The sequence below is a fragment of the Anomaloglossus baeobatrachus genome, chromosome 2 (genome assembly GCF_048569485.1).
Source record: "Anomaloglossus baeobatrachus isolate aAnoBae1 chromosome 2, aAnoBae1.hap1, whole genome shotgun sequence".
Classification (NCBI taxonomy): domain Eukaryota; kingdom Metazoa; phylum Chordata; class Amphibia; order Anura; family Aromobatidae; genus Anomaloglossus; species Anomaloglossus baeobatrachus.
The window spans coordinates 654,739,443-654,759,510 of record NC_134354.1 but is presented as its reverse complement, the minus strand read 5'-3'; the positions used below and the strand labels follow the sequence as shown (position 1 = coordinate 654,759,510).

General features: G+C 49.5%; 1 protein-coding gene across 4 annotated transcripts in view; it reads right to left on the bottom strand.

Annotated features, from left to right (window-relative positions):
• LOC142290493 (retinol dehydrogenase 7-like) overlaps nt 1-19,787 on the bottom strand; it is an 81,777-nt gene extending 61,990 nt beyond the window's left edge. Inside the window, exons 1-2 of one of the 4 annotated variants that reach the window (XM_075334455.1) lie at nt 19,650-19,750; nt 19,029-19,150 (exon numbers count right to left, since the gene is read on the bottom strand). The gene's annotated coding sequence lies outside the window, so the exon portion shown is untranslated. The other 3 variants (XM_075334458.1, XM_075334457.1, XM_075334456.1) reach the window with 3 other exon arrangements.
• Nucleotides 19,788-20,068: the final 281 nt, after the last annotated feature.

The following is a 20,068-nucleotide window of genomic DNA, read 5'->3' as shown; positions in this document are numbered from 1 at the left end:
GGAGCCACCACTGCAGAATGTCACTACTGGGGCTGGTGGTAATTACAGCCTGGATAGTAGGCCCCAGAGGATGGGTGTTCTGATGGACGTCGGAAGAAGGTAGTCCACACAGAGGTATAGTGCAACTGGTTTTTACTCACTGCTGGTAGGTGGTAACAGGTTACTCGATCCTGGCTGGTTTCACCTTCGGGTCCCCTTCATCCCAGTGCCAGTGTAGTAATCTGGTACCTTATTCCCCTGCACCTGTCTCTGGTAAATGGGTCCCCATGGTGTAAGGCAACTGGGGGTCCCCATCCGGTGGTTTGTCCACTTCTGTCTGCCTGACGGTAGCGTGAACCCTGTAGGGTTGGAGTCTCTGGTCTTGTCCCCAGTTCTCCCTTTGCTACTGAGTCTTCGGATTTTTAGGGGCAGCGAGGTCCTTGATGGTCCCCTCGCTGTGTAGGTGTTAACAGGTCGGCTTGAAGCTTTTTCCTGTCCTAGGGTCCTGTACCTGGTTGGTGCGTAGTTCTGGGAGTACTTCACCGTACTCCACCGGCAACTACTCTCCTGGGTACCAACTTTCTGTCAACCTGAGTCAGGACGTCACTTTGTTTCCACCTTCACTCCTTGCCTGTCTGGCACTTACTCTGACTGACTACTCTCCACAGTCTGCCCCTCCCACCTGGTCAACTAGTGGACTGGACTGGCTCCACCTCTAGGTGGCCATCCATTGGTCCGACACTAGCTAAGTACCATTGTATGGGGGATTGTTGGGGAAAACTGGGATTACCTGGGTTTTTGGTATTACCGGCACTGGTCTCGCGGGGCCCTAGGGGGTAGACCCTACATCCTTGTGGGGATGCAGAAAATTGTAGCACCCTGAAGGGCTCAGGGGCACTACATACTGGAAAATCAGGAAAAAAACTGAGTGTGTGGCAAAATAGAAAAAAAAGTGCAATTCTGCGTATATATATTTTTTTATTTAGAGAAGTGTGAAGACAGACACAGGGGGCTCCAGCCAACCCTTGGCTGTCATGACAACTCATCGGCGCCCCGCAATCACATTGTGGGAAAGATGAGGGGATAGAATTGTACACCCCCCTAAACACACACACTAAATGCTGCTGCCACAGATTGACAGGTTAATAGCTGCTGGTGGAGCTTAGTTCCACCTCCTACTGTTAGAGGTAATGATGGCTGAATTATTCATCAAATAATATTCGGCAAACATGCAGGCTCTGTATCGTTAGTAGATCATAAGTAGCTAAGGCATTAATGGTCTGAATCATATTGCTTTTTATTTGGCTATACTTTTTATTTTAATGTAGTGTGGGGCCTCACAAGACATCGGGACCCTTGATGTTGGGTTGCAAGCTTGTGCATTTTGCCCAAAATATAAGCAAATACCTCCTATTTACTTTTTCTGCCCTATTTATAATTTTTACAGGGGCAGCCAGACCCATCAATAGTGAGTCCTGTACCTCTTTAGTGTACTGAGAGGGTGCGGGGTAGTCTGCCTAATCGAATAGTAGAGGTGTATAATAGGCTGTTGGCTAGACACTGTGCTTCACATGTGTGTGACTTGCACCCTTCATCTTTGTGCAATTCTCATACTGGGCAATTGTACCGCTCTGCGGCCTCAGCTGCGACCGCCGAGCCGCTCGGATCCGTGCTCGCACTGCGGGCGATGGCTCAAGCCTCTCATGGACCCGGAGGTCATGTCACTCTGCAAGGGGGTTTGGCGCTACGCACGGGGGAATGCGGGTGTTTGGTTTTGGGATGATTGTTCGTGACGCCACCCACGGGTTGTGGTGATGGTGGACACCACCGCTGCGGTGAAGGTACGGCGACTCCCGGGAGCGGTGTAATGGCGCAGCTAGGTGTTGACCCCTCCGTGGGTAGGGGATGTTGGTCCCGGAGCCCGGTTGTGCGAGGGCTGGGGTGCAGGGCGCAGGGCTGCGGTGCGGCGCGGTGCAGTGCCGGATGGCACTGGTGTACTCATGATTAAACCACACAGAGTCACTGGTAAACCAAACGGAGGTATCAACGGGGCCCGCAGCCGGCTGCAGCTTCCTAGTCGGGTTGGCAATGTCCGCCTTTCTCCTGCACCTGTGTTTGTAGTGTGACCACTGTGCCTGGGCACTGGTAGTCCGCTCCCTGGCGTGTATGTGTCGTAGGAGCCCCTTTTGCCAACAGATGCTGGCCCTTGGATCTCTGGCCTCTGGCGGTGGCTCTTATCTGGACGGGTTGGGCTGTTGCCTTCAATCGGGACTTTGGTGGGAATGAACCCCTGAGGTCCAGACCGCAATCAGTTAATCTGACTATGGTGGTGGCGTATAGCCTAGTTCGGGGTCTGAGTACCCTGCCTGGTGCTCCGGTATCCTGTTGGCTCCCCGGTTCGGTTCCGGCGGGCCACAATTCTGTCCTGGTCCCTCACGGTTCCACCGGTCGTATTCCTGGTCTCTTGCAGGCGGCCACTGCTGTCTGCCTGCCTGACTGCTCTGGGGTCCTAGGCTCCAGCCCAGGCCCCAAGCAGAACTGTACTCCACTACTCTCCACTCCACTGTACTGAACTGAACTGTCTACGGTTTTCCTGCCTCAGGCCAGCAGACTCGTCGGGGGCGTGTCTTTCCACCTGACTCCGCCCACCTGGTGTGCCTGTCTGACTCTGAGGGAGGCAATCAGGTCTTTGTGGTTGACTGATGGTACCTTTCTAGTGTGGGGGTGTATGTGGTGAGTGAACTGACCTGTGACCCCTGGGGTCCAGGGCGTCACATTCCCCCTTGGTTTAATGCAGACCGTCTGCGGGCTGCCCGTCCACACCGGTTTTTATTTATTTTTATTTTTTCTGAAAGATAAATAACAAGAAAAACATTCAAAAGCATTTTTTTTTTCATTTCTTCCCTTGCGGGAGGCACAGTACTTGAACCGTTGCAAACGGGAAAACATTCTTAATAACATTAACGGGAATGGGTCCATCCGCTTTCCCACCCAAGCAACCTGAACCTTGATGCTGCCTATAAGTAACAGGCAGCACCCCTTTTCCCCAGTCCGGAAAACGGGAACTGGCTCAGGCCACCCAAGCGAGAACGGGTACGGTGATACGCACCCGGCAGTCATTCATATTCCCCACGTCCAAGGGGACCCCTGACCCGGAGGATGGTCGCCGGTCCTGATGTTGACCGGACCCCAGCCTGCTCTGCTGCGGGTCCTTCCTCCAACCAGCCTCTCCGGGGACTGGCAATTGCGGGAAGGGGCAGTTTTTCCAATATGAGCTAATGCCACCATCTTACTTAGCGTCTGTGCTGCATTCTAATATGTTGTATATTATGTCCTGACCTCCTGCATATCTCCCATAAAATCTTTTCAATAGATCCCGTGCTGAATGGAAACCTGACTGGACTGGTCCAGTCCAATGGGCATCATTGCAGCGGCTCCTGTCCCTCATCTCAGCAGCTACTTGTCATCCTCCCAATGTGACTGATGTGGATGATAGCCAACAAAATCTCGCGCCTTTGCAGGGACATCATCTCGTTTTTCACTTCACTTCGAATGGTTACAATAAGCAGAAGCCAAAAATACGTGTGCTGACCCATAGGCAGTTAAGTTTCAGACACTGCCCATAGCAGGGAAGAGCAAAATGCGCCTACGCAAACTGGAAGGGGAGTTGGAAGTTTCGCCCCCAGCAGTTCACCCCCAGCATTTTGCCCCCAGCATTTTGCCCCCAGCAGTTCGCCCCCAGCAATTCGCCCCCAGCATTTTGCCCCCAGCAGTTCGCCCCCAGGTACACTTCGCCCCCGAACATTTCGCCCACAGCATTTCGCCCCAGGATGTTTCGCCCCCCGCACATTTCGCCCCCACACATTTCGCCCCCAGCAGTTCGCCCCCGCATGTTTCGCCCCCCGCAGTTCGCCCACGGATGTTTCGCCCCCAGCAGGTTGCCCCCGGATGTTTCGCCCCCAGCAGTTCGCCCCCGGATGTTTTGCCCCCAGCAGTTTGCCCCCGGATGTTTCGCCCCCAGCAGTTCGCCCCCGGATGTTTCGCCCCCAGCAGTTCGCCCTCGGATGTTTTTGCCCCCAGCAGTTCGCCCCCGGACGTTTCGCCCCAAGCAGTTCGCCCCCGGACGTTTCGTCCCCAGCAGTTTGCCCCCAGACACTTCGCCCCCGGATGTTTCGCCCCCAGCAGTTCGCCCCCGGATGTTTCGCCCCCAGCAGTTCGCCCCCGGATGTTTTGCCCCCAGCAGTTCGCCCCTGGACGTTTCGCCCCCAGCAGTTCGCCCCCGGATGTTTTGCCCCCAGCAGTTCGCCCCTGGACGTTTCGCCCCCAGCAGTTCGCCCCCGGATTTTTTGCCCCCAGCAGTTTGCCCCCGGACATTTCTCCCCGCACATTTCGGCAACAGCAGTTCGCCCACGGATATTCGCCCCCAGATGTTTCGGCCCCAAATTAGGCAGGGAATTTTGGCCTGGTGTTTTAGCCTTAAGACCTCTTTCACAGTAGGCACTTACCCAAGTGCTAAGCACTGGAAAATCGCTAAGAAGATGTTTCGGCCCCAGCAGTTCGCCCCCGGATGTTTCGCCCCCGGATGTTTGGCCCCCAGCAGTTCGCCCCCGGACATTTTGCCCCCGGATGTTTTGCCCCCAGCAGTTCGCCCCCGGACGTTTTGCCCGCGGATGTTTTGCCCCCAGCTGTTCGCCCCCGGACATTTCGCCCCCGGATGTTTCGCCCCCAGCATTTCGCCCCCGGATGTTTCGGCCCCAAATTAGGCAGGGAATTTTGGCCTGGTGTTTTAGCCTTAAGACCTCTTTCACAGTAGGCACTTACCCAAGTGCTAAGCACTGGAAAATCGCTAAGAAGATGTTTCGCCCCCAGCAGTTTGCCCCCAGATGTTTCGCCCCCATCAGTTCGCCTCCGGATGTTTCGCCCCCAGCAGTTCGCCCCCGGACGTTTTGCCCCCGGATGTTTCCCCACCAGCAGTTCGCCCACGGATGTTTCGCCCATGGATGTTTCACCCCCAGCAGTTCGCCCCCGGACGTTTCACCCCCAGCAGTTCACCCCCCGACATTTTCCCCTGGATGTTTCGCCCCCAGCAGTTCGCCCCCAGATGTTTCGCACCCAGCAGTTTGCCCCCGGACGTTTCACCCCCAGCAGTTCACCCCGGACATTTTCCCCCGGACGTTTCGCCCCCAGCAGTTCGCCCCCGGATGTTTCGCCCCCCAGCAGTTCGCCCCCAGGATGTTTTGCCCATTTCTCCCCCGCACATTTCGCCAACAGCAGTTCGCCCACAGATATTTTGCCCCCAGCTTTTTGCCCCCAGATGTTTCAGCCCCAAATTAGGCAGGGAATTTTGGCCTTGTGTTTTAGCCCTAAGGCTGCGACCGCACTTTGCATTCTCCTACTTGCAGTTCAGAACGCACATTTTGGGCTTAATTGATTTGACCAAAGTTGCCTTTTTCTGAATTTTAGCACTGAAAAGGCATGCGTATTTTACCGCGTTTTTAGATGCGTTTTCAGCGCTTTTTACCTGCTTTTTCACATGCGTTTTGAACATCAAGACACTGCTAAATAAAGATTAAACAGTCAAACCCAATGAAAAAAGGAAAAAAAAAGGAACAGATATAGAATTTTAGAAATAATTTAAGAAATAGAAATATTTAAGGAAATTATAGCGGTAATATACTATTTATTAGAAAAATAGCTAAAAATTAGTAATTTTCATAAATTTAATTGTCGGACTATGTGTGTGTGTAAAGGGACATATGAAATCATTATTATAATGTTCAAAAAGCATGCGTTTTGGCAGTTCAATACGCTTGTTTTCTGCACATAAAAAGCAGGTAAACGCAGGAAATTTGAAGTTTCTTGGTTTTTGCCATTTCTCATTGACTTCAATGTTAGCAAAACGCACCTAAAATGGCAAAAACAATTGACATGCTGCTTCTTTGAACGCTATGGTTTTTGTCACAAACTATGCAAAGTGCTTTATAATGGAATCCGCCGCTGGATTCCGCTAATTTCTACTGAGCATGCCCAGAATAAAAAAAAAAAAAAGAGCCGACGCATTCTGTTAGACGGACGCCTAACGGACGCCAAACGGATGCAACGGGTCCGTTATTTCACAGGATTCAACGGATTCCTGTGAAATAACGGACCTGTTGCATCTGTTGACAACACAAAAATAACGGATGCGTGAGCAACGGACCCAGCGGATTCAAGCCAACGCAAGTGTGAAACTAGCCTTACCTTACTCAGCACTGACCTGCTTTGTTGCACGTTTTGTTGCAGATGTAACAAGTAGCAGGTCAGATGTCCTGCAAGTTACATTAGACTAGCTTTTATTCCATCTGTATATAGAATCTCTGAAATCTCCACAAAGAGAGAGGTGTACTGCCACAAAAAATCAGCCAGCTTCCACAGCAATTCACTTTCTACAATTATGAAATCAGTTCTGTCCAGACGTGGATGGAGGAAGTTGGTCCATGAGAATCACATTTTACTACTTTTCCAAAAGAACCGCTGATGATGTCCATTCCATCTGTTATGTGAAAAATGGTGGGTACCAGGACAGGAAAGGAGCACTAAGGCCCCTTTCACACGTCAGTGATTCTGGTACGTTTGTGCTTTTTTTTAAACGTACCAGAATCACTGACCTACGCAGACCCATTATAATGAATGGGTCTGCTCACACATCAGTGATTTTTCACTGCACGTGTCTCAATGCGGCGTATCAGGTTTAAATATTACCTCTAAGGGTCCAGGGGATATTACTCTGATTTAGTCATAGAAAAATCCCCAATTGTGAAAATATTAAATTTTATTCAAATAGAAAATTACCACCAATATGTGCACTTAGATATACAACTCAATTGTCTTACGCCAATTAGATGGCAACCCCTGATCTTGAATATCAAGACCAGGGTTTACAAATAACCAAAAAAGACAAATTGATACAATTTAAAATGCATAACCATGATGTTGGTTCACAGCAGGACACATTGCAATAACCAAACTTAACTTGGTGTCTCCTAATGGAACTATGTTGGCACAGCGTGCTTATCTGTAGTCCCAATCAAAGATTTTCATCCAGGAGTATCCATATGACGTTTGGAAAGTTAGTCCTTAAGCAGGTATAATGAACCGCCAGCTATATAATAATCAAGACGTCTCCACCTCGACGCGTTTCCCCACGCTAGGACACGTGGTTCATCAGGAGGTTGTCAGATAATATAGTTTCAGGTATGCAGGTCCATGGCGCCAGATAGCAGATCAGCAGCATAGCAGTAAACACTGTCTTGATAGCATGCTCCCGTCCTCCAGGCGTCATTGACATTGACATCATGACGCCTGGAGGACGGGAGCATGCTATCAAGACAGTGTTTACTGCTATGCTGCTGATCTGCTATCTGGCGCCATGGACCTGCATACCTGAAACTATATTATCTGACAACCTCCTGATGAACCACGTGTCCTAGCGTGGGGAAACGCGTCGAGGTGGAGACGTCTTGATTATTATATAGCTGGCGGTTCATTATACCTGCTTAAGGACTAACTTTCCAAACGTCATATGGATACTCCTGGATGAAAATCTTTGATTGGGACTACAGATAAGCACGCTGTGCCAACATAGTTCCATTAGGAGACACCAAGTTAAGTTTGGTTATTGCAATGTGTCCTGCTGTGAACCAACATCATGGTTATGCATTTTAAATTGTATCAATTTGTCTTTTTTGGTTATTTGTAAACCCTGGTCTTGATATTCAAGATCAGGGGTTGCCATCTAATTGGCGTAAGACAATTGAGTTGTATATCTAAGTGCACATATTGGTGGTAATTTTCTATTTGAATAAAATTTAATATTTTCACAATTGGGGATTTTTCTATGACTAAATCAATGCGGCGTACCCGCGTGTCCGTGATTGCCGCACGGAGACATGTCCATTTTTTTCTGGCATCACTGATGTCCCACGGACCACGCAGTGGTGTGATCCGTGAGACACGTGCCAGAAAAAAACGTGCTTCTAAAATAAAAAGCATTTTAACTCACCCGGTTCCAGCGACGCTCTCTGCAGCCTGTTCTCCCTGCTGCTTCTGAGCCGGCTCATTACTGTCGCGCATATTCATGATGCACGACACAGCCGACCCGGAAGCAGCTGCTGCGGGGGTCAGTGCCGGCCAGATGTTGCACCGCGGGAGCGATCAGCACCATGGAGAGCGGGAGCGCACACAGGTGAGTTAATCTCTAAGTGCAATCACGGGCCACGGAGAACGGAGCCCGGATTGCACTTAGACAACCCACGTGTGCCGTAATTCACGGCACACGGAGGGACATGTGCGTGTTTTACACGCCAGTGAAAAAGGTTAGTGTTTTTCACTGACGTGTGAAACGGGCCTTACTTAGTATTCCAGACACTTTTAGGATGGCAGAAAAAGTGTCAGTTCTTTGTGCAAATAAAATAGCGTGGCAAAAAATGACCAGGTGGGTAGAGTGCCTGGGTTCTGTGGCTACCAGGACAGTAAAGGAAGCCTCACTTTCTATCCCTCCTAATGAAAAAATGCAGCAAGGAATTCCCTGAGCTGAGGTACACAGACGCTGTTATCTAAAGCTGTATACAGCGTTTGCATGGACCTGCCTAGCAGGTATGGCTATGTACGCCTGGAAATCAGCCCTGAAAAGAGCTGAAATAGCCTGCAGTCCCTCCCTAATCCCTACAGCACTGTGTAGCTTGCACTATGTCTATTTGTGCACACAACAGGATCAGCGGCGGCAGCAGCAGCGTGAGCCGTGACTGTCACCCACACGCAGAAGGCAGATAATGGCGGCGTGAGGGAAAATGGCCATATTTATAAGGCAAGGACATGTGACATTCACAGCCTATCACACATGCCGTTGCTTGTCTGGCAAAAATCCACTTAGCTGTGTGTGTGTCTGGGATTGGCTGACATTCTGGCCCGCCCCACTACACGTGCGCTTAGGAAAAAGAAAAAAGAAAATGGCGATTGGCATTCTCTCAGCAGCACAGATCTAAACCGCGTCCCCCCCGCACACTATACGCTGACATTTGATAATAGTGTGAATCACAGTGACTCACACTATTACAGTGAAAAGCCAGCTAGTAACTAGATAGGCTTTTTGCTGATCGAACCGTTCTCGAACGTAACTCGAGCTGTCGAGCTTTTAGCAAAAAGCTCGCATTCGAGTTCGATCTCGAGCACCCCCAAAATCACTCGAACATGAAATTGGCGAACCTCGAACATCGCTCAACTCTACTGAGGACTCAGTGTGCTGCTAGAGCAGGGTTTGGCTTCCGCCCGTACTTAACATGCATCCATGAAGAAAGAGCTCCGCGCTGCTGAAGTCCTATACAAATCCTTTATTGCATTACAAAGTTCCAAAAGTGCCAGACCACCATCACCCACCCACATATATATATACACACACACTGTTCGGGCGTACAGTGAGCATATATATATCTAGCTCTGGAGATTGGATCAGAATTAATTCCAATCTTTCGGTATGATCGGCCCGATCTGATCCTATCTTTCCAGTGATCGGCCAACACTAGTTGGAATCAGTAGGCCTCACTACACTATATTACCCTCAAAGCTTTCCTTGAAGGCAAAAATCACATAGTATTTTATTTCAGCACCTTATAGTGTAGCATTTTTCACATTTGTGCAAAAGAAAGTTTGCAATAATTATGCATAATGGATATGTTTTAATACAATGTTAAATGGTTAAGTAGCTTACCAGAGTCCTGCAGAAGGAACTGCTGCTGGACACCATCAATACTGATCTCCTGCAACTCCAGGAGGATAACAAGTTGATCAAGGGTTTGAGGTAACCTTGGGATATTGCCAAGTTGCCTTGCTAATCGTATTGTTCTCTTCAGTGATGCTTTCCTTGGGAGAAGTGCTACTACATTAGAATGGGCTCCTGAAATGACGTCTGTGAGAATTTGTTGTGGTGTCTGCTGTGTTGTCCTTGCCATGGTGACTGCCTCATTAACAAGTCGGATTGATTCAGGTCTTGCAGCTTGTGCTGCGTGACTGTGAAGATTGACTACTTTCACAACTTCGCCAGATTCTTCATTGGTTCAAACACGTCCCTTGCAAGTCGACCGTTTTTCACATAACAGATGGAATGGACATCATCAGCAGTTCTTTTGGAAAAGTAGTAAAATGTGATTCTCATGGACCAACGTCCTCCTTCCACGTCTGGACAGAACTGAATTCATAGTTGTAGAAAGTGAATTGCTGTGGAAGCTGGCTGATTTTTTGTGGCAGTACACCTTTCTCTTTGTGGAGATTCAGACACTGCTATATTTTGATGTACAGATGGAATAAAAGCTAGTCTAATGTAACTTGCAGGACATCTGACCTGCTACATGTTACATCTGCAACAAAACGTGCAATAATGCAGGTCAGTGCTGAGTCAGGTAAAAGTTCACGATTGTTTTGATTTTAGGCCTCTTGCACACTGTAATTTTAGAGTGGTTTCACACTTGTGTTTGGGGCCGCCAGAGGTCAATCCGCTCTGGATGTGACATCCAGCTGACCTCGGGGCAATGCTGGTGGAATGCTTGCATTCCGCTTGCATTGCCTATAGAAGTGAACGGCTGGGTTCCGCAATCTGCAGCCGCCCGTTCGCTTTCTTAATGCCGCATTCCGCCAGCAGTGTCAGAACAAAAAGAAGAGCATTTTCTTCTTTTCGTTCCGCTGCAGGTTAGTGGAACGGCAGCATTACAAAAGCGAACAGGCGGCCTGTAGTGCATATGTAGCGGAAGTGTGAAAGCACCCTTATGCTGCCACTGTTTTAGAACGCCAAAGCAGGTGCTTTACTGGCATTTTTGAGAGCGCTTTTGTGAGCGCTCTCAGTAATGACCCATAAGATACAGGCTATTGATGAACGCTAAGTGCTCAAAAATAGCTCCTGTAATAAAATAAAAAGAGCCGGCCGAAACAACACCTCGCTTTTCCAGCCATTGACTTATATATTCAAAATTGGCAATCTTCTTAGCGATTTTCCAGTGCTTAGCACTTGGGTAAGTGCCTACTGTGAAAAAGGTCTTAGGGCTAAAATATAAGGCTAAAATTCCCTGCCTAATTTGGGGCCGAAACATCTGGGGGCAAAAAGATGGGGGCGAAATATCCGTGGGCGAACTGCTGTTGGCGAAATGTGCGGGGGCGAAATGGGAAAAACATCCTGAGGGCGAACTGCTGGGGGCGAAACATCCGGGGGCGAACTGCTGGGGGCGAAACATCCGGGGGCAAAACCTCCGGGGGCGAACTGCTGGGGGTGAAACATCTGGGGGTGAAACGTCCGGGGGCGAACTGCTGGGGGCGAAACATCCGGGGGCGAACTGCTGGGAGCGAAATGTCCGGGGGCGAACTGCTGGGGGCGAAACATCCGCGGGCAAAACATCCGGGGGCGAACTGCTGGGGGCGAAATGTGCGGGGGCGAAATGTGCGGGGGCGAAACATCCTGGGGGCGAAATGCTGGGGGCGAAATGTTCGGGGCAAAGTGTACCTGGGGGCGAAATGCTGGGGGCGAAATGCTGGGGGCAAAATGCTGGGAGCAAAATGCTGGGGGCGAACTGCTGGGGGCGAAACTTCCTAGAACCAACTGCGTCATCCACATCAATCAGATTGAGAGGATGGCAATTAGCTATGGAGAGGAGGGACAGGAGCTGCTGCAATGACGTCCAGCTGACTGGACCGGTTGGATTTGTGACGCGTCCACGGGGTCTCTGTGGTTTTTGGGTTACTCCTCACTGAGCCGGTTTGGGGTGTCACAGCGGCTTGGCTCGGTTCCATGACCGCATCGGTTACAGTAAAAATGGGGATGGGGTTATTTACAGGGGAGTAGGATAAAGTTTATCTTCATGACACCACCCTTGTGGTGTGCAGCTATGATGGGAGCCACCGCTGCGAGATATCTGTTTCTCTCTCTGGGGCAGATCATAATGCAGCTCAAATTGTCCAGTTCTCCACAGGCAGAGCTCAGGCCCCAGGGGGGATGATGGGGGTAGTAGACCACTCCAATATGGGAGCGCGGGGCGCGGAAAGGATTAGACGAAACAGCAGTTGCTGTTTAGGTTGTTTATGTGACGACCTGGCGCCGCCAGGTGGTCACACACAAATTAGACCCCCACACAACACTGTTCCTCATAAGGTTACACCGAGCCAGGATTAGAGGTCCTGTCCCACCCAAAGTCCCAAAAGAGCAGACCAGCAGCCCACCGCGGGGGATAGGGCATCCGCCAGGGCCCCTTTAGATCCCACGGGTCAGCGTCTGTGGGCAAGGCTCCCACCCAAAGTTCTGGGAGCGGACTCCTGTGTTCCACACCGGGAAGTCCAAAGAGAACTAAACCGTGCAGAGGAAAGTGACACAGACCATCACCCCGGGTGAGGGACCAGAATACACCCGGCCGCGGCAGCCGGCCACTGGCACCTTGTTTTACCGCTGGACTTGTGTGATTTCTTTGACTGTGAGTACACTAACATCCCCCGGTCCAACCGGGCGAGCCGGCCCCTGCAGCTACCATCCTCAGCACAGTGACACTGGGCCCCGGAGCATCCAACCCTACCCCCAGAGGGTTAAAAACAACTAGCTTCCATACCAACGCCCTCGGGTGCTCCCTAATAGCAGCGGTGGTACTGCATCTTACCACACGCCGTGGGTGGCGTCACGAACTATATAGAAAATCCCACATACAAATAATCCCCCTTTTTATTTGAAGTGTCCGCGACACCCCCGGGTCCAGAGACCCCTCGAGCCACACTGCGGATCCAGATCCAAGCAGCCCGGCTGCTGGCACACCTCGAAACCTGGCGTCACGATCAGGATAGTAACCCATCCACCTACCTGATGGAAGTGCGCCTTGTTCTGGACTGTCAGCAGTGCTCCGCTGTAAAAATATTGAAAATCCGCCATTTTGCCGCCATCTTTGGGCATGAAAAACGACAATGCAGCGTCTTCTTCCCCGAGAAAGAGCGCAAAGTTGAAGCCCCGCCCCCGGGGAACGCGGGCGGAAGGAAGTGTCTCCCGAGACCAGAAGAGAATAGAAACTAGTGAGGCGCGCTAAGAGACTGCTCCTGAAAAACCAAGGGGGAGGGCGGAAACTGCGGCATGTGACCCAAGGAGATAAGAGGCAGGGACATCAAGACTCTGCCATCTTCCATTCCTTGACACCATCAAGAGAGGATGTCTCACCGGTCCGGCAGCCCGAACATGAAGGAGCCTGTTCCCGGGACTGCTGACTGGGTGGAAGCCCAGACCACACGGATGTGCCGCAAAATCCAGGCCCAAGCCAACTACATGCTGGCAAGATGGCCGGCTGAGATGAGGGACCTGGCTGCAGCCGTTTGGGCACGCAAAGAGGAGATGGCCTCGGAGGAGCGGGTAAGCAACCCACGACCCTATGTTCCACCGGAACCAGCCCAACCAGCTGAGGAGCTCGGTCTGCCCCCGTCCGCCATGTCACCTCCCTCGCCGCCTGTACCTGCAGCTAGTGCCCCAATCAGTCCGCTGCCCCAAGCCATGGCAGCGGAACCCGTTGCATCTACCCGCGAGGACCCGGCAACAGGGACCTTGGGCCACGAGCACGCCACCGCTCCGGCACCCGTACCAGCCCCACGCCAGACCAAAGCCCGGAAGACATCCCTTCCGGCCCCGAGTCTTGCCGAGCTGAAGATGATGTCACCCCCAGCCCTGAGAATTGCCGCGCATATGACGACACCGACCCCGGCAGCCTGCCAGGCCGTGTCAGAGGCAGAGCCGGCCCGGAAGTCAGCTGCAGCAGCAACCCAGACTGCCGACCCATACCCAGTCCCGGCTGTGGGGCAGCCGGGATATACCTGCAGGGGAGCAGAGCAGGCTAATGTGCAGCGGAGCCCTCAGCCGAGAATGGAGCCGGTTGGAGCGAGCCGGCAGTGAGGGCATTCGTGTGAGCCGAGCTCCCGAGCAGGGGGAGGAGCCCGAAGACCGCGTTCCATACTGGGAGCGACAGCAGAGGCAGCTCAAGAAGGAGATAGCTGCCCAGGAGAAAAGAAAGGCAGAGGTGTTGTCCCAGACATATCAGGAGAAGGACCAACTCCGGCAAGCTACATTCCGGGTGCGGAGCCCGACTTACCGTGGGCAGGTCCACCATTTTAACCCCAAAAAGGGGTTGGGGTTCATTTATGAGCCGGGCATGGATGCAGAGATCTTCGTGTCCCGGAGGGATATAGCCCCTCACCTGCCCACAGGTCACCCAGATCGAGACCTGGAGCCCGGAGATATGGTTTCATATACCCGGCACTGTGGAGAGAGGAGGGGGGTTCGCCCTCGATGTGAAGAAGTGGGTGAAGGTTGATGTGCAGCAGTGCCTCCACCCCCCCACCATCTCCAGCTGTAGAGAAAGAGTAAGATAGCGGTTCCCGGCTACCCCCGTTGAAAAATACTACTGTTTTAAAATGGACCAAGGCTGAGAACTGGCAGGCCAACCCAAAAACTATTGGGCCTTGTAAATAAACCCACAACCACTTTCTTGTTATGCACCGTCACAGCCTCTGGAGAGTTTGATTGGAGGAAGGGCCTGCGGTGGAGTAGGCCAAGGCCCAGTCACTGCCAAGACCTGTAGAACAAGTTTTCTTGGGTGGCGGGTGCAATGGGAAAGTGGTCTGGTTGTTGGAAACGTTTAAGAAATGTGCCTCCTGAAAGGGAAGAAATGTTTAATATTTTATGTTTTTACATGTTATCCGTTTTTTTTTCCATTTACAGTTGCCATAAAAATAAATGTCAGTGGTCAGACAGCCCGCGGACGGTCTGTATTAAACCAAAGGGGAAAGTGACGCCCTGGGGCCGCAAGGTGGTCACACACAAATTAGACCCCCACACAATACCGTCCCTCATAGGGTTACACTGAGCCAACAAAACCCTAGTCACCCCCCCAGGGTAGGAAAGTCACACCAGTGGGAGGGACCAGGCAGAAGAAAAATGCCCACCTAGGGGTCTAGAGGATCCAGGGGAGGGAATCAAGGGGAGAAGAGAGAGTGTGAGAGTCCTTGGAGTAAGAGAGAGGAGAGGAGAGGAGAAAGTCCAAGTGGAAGTTCAAGTGGAAGGCAGAGAGGAAAGGCGTCGGGGTTGGAGCCCCGGCGTACTGGCTAGGTGGCAGACGGGGGTCCGTGTCTGTCAGGAGATGGGAAGACGGCTGCTGGAGATCCGAGGTGGACCGGGACAGGGTAGGAGCCCGCCGGTACCGACACTGGAGAACCGACCCGGAAACCGTGCACAGAGGGGGTACCTGGACCCTGAAGCAAGGACCGGAACCACTGGCTTTGTTAATTCACCAGTTGAGGACAGGATTAGAGGTCCTGTCCCACCCAAAGTCCCAAAAGAGCAGACCAGCAGCCTACTGCGGGGAATAGGGCATCCGCCAGGGCCCCTTTAGATCCCATGGGTCAGCGTCTGCGGGCAAGGCTCCCACCCAAAGTTCTGGGAGCGGACTCCCGTGTTCCACACTGGGAAGTCCAAAGAGAACAAAACCGTGCAGAGGAAAGTGATACAGACCATCACCCTGGGTGAGGGACCAGAATACAGAATACACCCGGCCGTGGCGGCCAGCCACTGGCACCTTGGTTTACCGCTGGACTTGTGTGATTTCTTTGACTGTAAGTACACTAACATCCCCCGGTCCGACAGGGCGCGCCGGCCCTTTCAGCCACCATCTTCAGCACAGTGACACTGGGTCCCGGGGCATCCACCCCTACCCACAGAGGGTTAAAAACAACTAGCTGCTGTCCCAACGCCCCCGGGTGCTCCCTAATAGCAGCGGTGGTACCGCATCTTACCACACGTCGTGGGTGGCGTCACGAACTATATAGAAAATCCCACATACTACCAATCCCCCTTTTTATTTGAACTGTCCGCGAGACCCCCGGGTCCGGAGACCCCTCAAGCCACACTGCGGATCCGGATACAAGCAGCCCGGCTGCAGGCATGGGGGTGGCACATTTTCTCACTGAATTGCTCCCGCCGTTGGACTGCCGACTCCGCTGTGATGTGCTGCAGCCGATCCCAGATAGTTCGGAGGTCAAAACTAGTGGGTTTTCCCTGTGAGTCCTTCCTCCCTGCGCTGTGTTGTGCAAGTCCCTGCGGCTTGAAGCTACGCTGGGACCTGAGTCCTTGGGGTTTGTTCAGTCCCCCATCCCGTATAGCAGGAAGCGCACGTTCATAGATGGAGACCCTATGGTCACAAATCCTGGATCTATGTGACTTGCAGTGCCCACCAGCCTAGGGATCCACACCCTGAAGTCTGTGCTGGTCCTGAGGGAGTTATGAGCTCTCCCCTCAGCGACCGTGTTCTCCTGCTTCTCACTTGGTTCCCGGTGATTTCTCAATCGACTGTGTGTGTGTGTGTCGCCTTGCTCCCCTGGACAGTTGTTGCACCCCCGGGGTTCCTGAGCTAGTAGGTGGGAGACCCCAGACAATATGGTGACCAACCTAAATGACCCTACCCTAACCCAGTCCCGGTGAGAGGGCAACTAGATATGTGTATGTTGATGAATTGTGGTTTACCGGCAATGACCTCCTCTGTATCCAAGATGAATACAGCACCTCTGGTGAGGTGCAGTACCCTGTGGCAACTGCATCCTCAGGGGTGCCACATTTGCATAGCGCAGGAGCTATTCAAAAGGTTTTTGAGAGCTATACAGGGAGGTTAGTACACAATATACAACATTTTAGAATGCCACACAGGCACAGAGTAAGGTGGTGGTATTAGCTTATATAAGAAAAAACTGTTGACAGGTTCCCTTTAAATGCAGTGAACAGAAAATGCTGATAGTAAGCAGAAGCAGAGACCTTGCAGCTCAGCATGGAAAGTGTTTTGATTTTTTTCTTAGTGAAACAAATCATCTTTATGATGGAATGACACATGAAATTGCCATAATAAGCACGAACATGTTGGTGTGTGCAAACAAGTTTATACAACAGTACAGAATCAGTGAAATAGCCAGCAATGTAACTGTGCACTACTGATTGCTAATGAAAATGTTCTAAATTATCACGTACGAAGCAATGTTCTTGCTTGCCGGTTTCATTAGCGTTGGACAATGACAGACACTATTCTTGACATAAGAAATTACAGAAATTCATTAAATTACTTGTTCACATGTTGCATTTTTGCCACAAAAAAAATGCGGTGTTGTACAGTGCAAGCAAAGTGAGAAAGATGTCTAAAATAATGCTTATTTTTTCCTTGAAGATTTGAATCTTTAGGCTATGTTCCCTCCCTGATGAAGGCAAAACCTCAGCGAAACGTACATTGGAGGTCTCTGGATGTTTTGGGATTATTGTGACCAGCTCGAATCTCCTCTGGACATTACCCTGCACTGGGCACTTTAGGTAAAAACATTTATACAGTACCTCTGCCTCACATAATTACTGTTCAGTGCTGCCTTGATAATATCTGTCACTTGACCCCTCTATCTACCTACCCATTCACTATTCCCTGACTTTTGGCACTGTTAGTGGTACCACAATGTAACCTTTTGCACTTTATATCCTGTGCCTTATCTGGGTCATTGAAGGGTAGTTACTTATGCGTATATGCACCCATTATACTGCAATTGTGCATATACCCTTTTCTCCTCCTGTCAATCAAGTTATGTGTATGGGTCATTTTTACTTCTGCTTTCCTACCCGGTCACATCTTCCTACAAGCTTGGTTTTACACCGAGGTTTTATTGCACGGCTGTTTGTGATCCTTTTTTACTTAATTAAATAAAATTTGTCTATTTTTGCACATAGTACTCTTGTATTCTTGTGTTTATGTTCACACCTTGCATTTTTGCTGCATTTTTACATGTTTTTTTCCCATTGGTTTTTAGGCAAATATAAAGCTGCTTTTTTACAGTAGCTGCAAAACCTATGAGAGTCAAGAAATCTTATGCACACATTCTAGATTGCTGTATATAAGTGCCAAAGCCGATCTGTATAACATAAAAAAACATCTTTTATTATATTACGGTAATCTGCAGGGCAGTCAGGCCTGATGGGTGTCCTGGTCTCGGTCCAGCGCCTCTTATCTTCTTGCGATCATTCTACGTCATCCACACAGTGTCTTCCATTGCACTCCTGTGCACACGCATTTCTCTCTGCTCAACTAAGGGCAGATCAAAGTATTGTAGTGCACATGTGCGGGGATTCTTTGACCTTTCCCGGGCCTCGGCATTACAGTACTTTGCTTTGCCCTCAGCAGGGCAGAGAGAAGTGCGCATGTGCAGGAGCACAATGGAGGACTCTGTGTGGATGATGTAGGATGCATCATGCACACGAAGCAAGAAGGAGGATGGCGATCAGAAGAAGATAGGAGGTGCTGGACCGAGACCAGGACACCCAATAGGCCTAACCTTCTCGCAGGTGAGTATATTAATAAAAGATTTTTTTTTACATTATACAAGGCAGCCTGGACACACATACTGCATTCTAGAATACTGTAAAAGGGTTCACTGGTGGTGGTCGCAGTTTATAGAGGACAAATCTGGTGACGTTCGCTTTTAAGGTACTCACAATAGAAATTGGCATGTTGTGTATAAATCCCATCCACGTTTCTACAATTATAAGTCGCCATATTTTTTACGTAGTGAAATACACAACTTTAAAAAAACATACCAAAAACTCATCTTGGGAAGTTAACCTCAAAGTGTTTTTTTTTTAAATTTGCAGCATGTCAATTCTTCCAACTCTTTTGCGGTGTTTAAAACTAAAGCAGACACACATCAAAACACATGGACTTTTCACAGTGTGAGTCCAATAGAAAAATCTGCTGCAAATCCTAAATGTGCGCACACACCCAAACTCATTGAGGTCTGATGAAGGTCGCAATATGAACAAAACTTAAATTGATTGTAGAAAGTGAAATCTGATCTAAAAGTAACCATTGCAGAAGTTGAATATTTGTTTAAAAAAATATAAGAATTATATTCTAATACAATTATTCTGAAGAACATTCTAGTTTCAAAAGACAATAATTTTAGCTTCAATTTGAATTACTATACAGTATACGGACCCCTGTGTTGTCTGCGGTGTTGTGGACTAATATCCAACGCAGTTTGGAAGATAAAGTCTCCTGATTTTTTAGTCCCAACAAGTCGTTTCAGATTTTTCACGTCTTTACCAGCGCCACAGAATCTATTCAATCAAGAAAAGTCATTTATCCATCAGCTCTGCGTTTTCGAAGCACAAACATTAAATGAACACAAAACAAAGTCCAGCACCGCAGAAGGATCTTATTTGTACAATAACATTTCTTTCTCTCATCAATTCAGCAGCATATACAAGTCACTGGCATATACCTCTTAATTGATAAGTACATAATAAAAAGTTATAATCTGTCTCACCTATAATCCTAGGCTCGGATAAAACCCACTCCCACAAGGTGGTAATAATAATGTGAAAACATGGGGGGAATCCAACCATTTTTCAGATAAAGAGAATGCAAAAAACTTTACTTTTAATATAAATAAAAATTTGAGTAAGGACTATGTATTAGTTTGATACGCATATGGAAAGATCACATTTTTTTTAGCTGGGAATATCCCGTTTTTATCTATGCTTTCAATATTTTTTTACATACTTTTTATCCTAAAATTGACTGGATGCTCCCCATTTTACACCCCTTAATTAATACCTTAAAGGAATTTTATCGTGCAGGTAAGATCCTTGTGCGTGCTGGACTTTTTCTTCCTTCGTTTACATGTTCTGTGCAGAATATGAAGCTTTGGAGTGAAGATCCTCACCTGTTTGCCCATCAGTTACAGAATGAATTGTTAGTTGTCTGTGTAATGAAGGATTGGGTCAGGTTGCTTTAGGGCTATGGGTGTAACTCCTATCCAGCCTTCAGGCCAATACAATTAAATAGGGGGGTTTGGCCCAGCATTTGTTTGGAAAAACACCAGAGTTATGCAGGTTTATTTCTTTATCCAAAGCAGAAAGGGGATTAAAAAAGAAATGGCACATATAGAAGAATTAGAGCATAGAGACAAATATTCCAGGTAGATATAGATGCATCTCAATAAATTAGAATATCATCAAAAAGTTAATTTATTT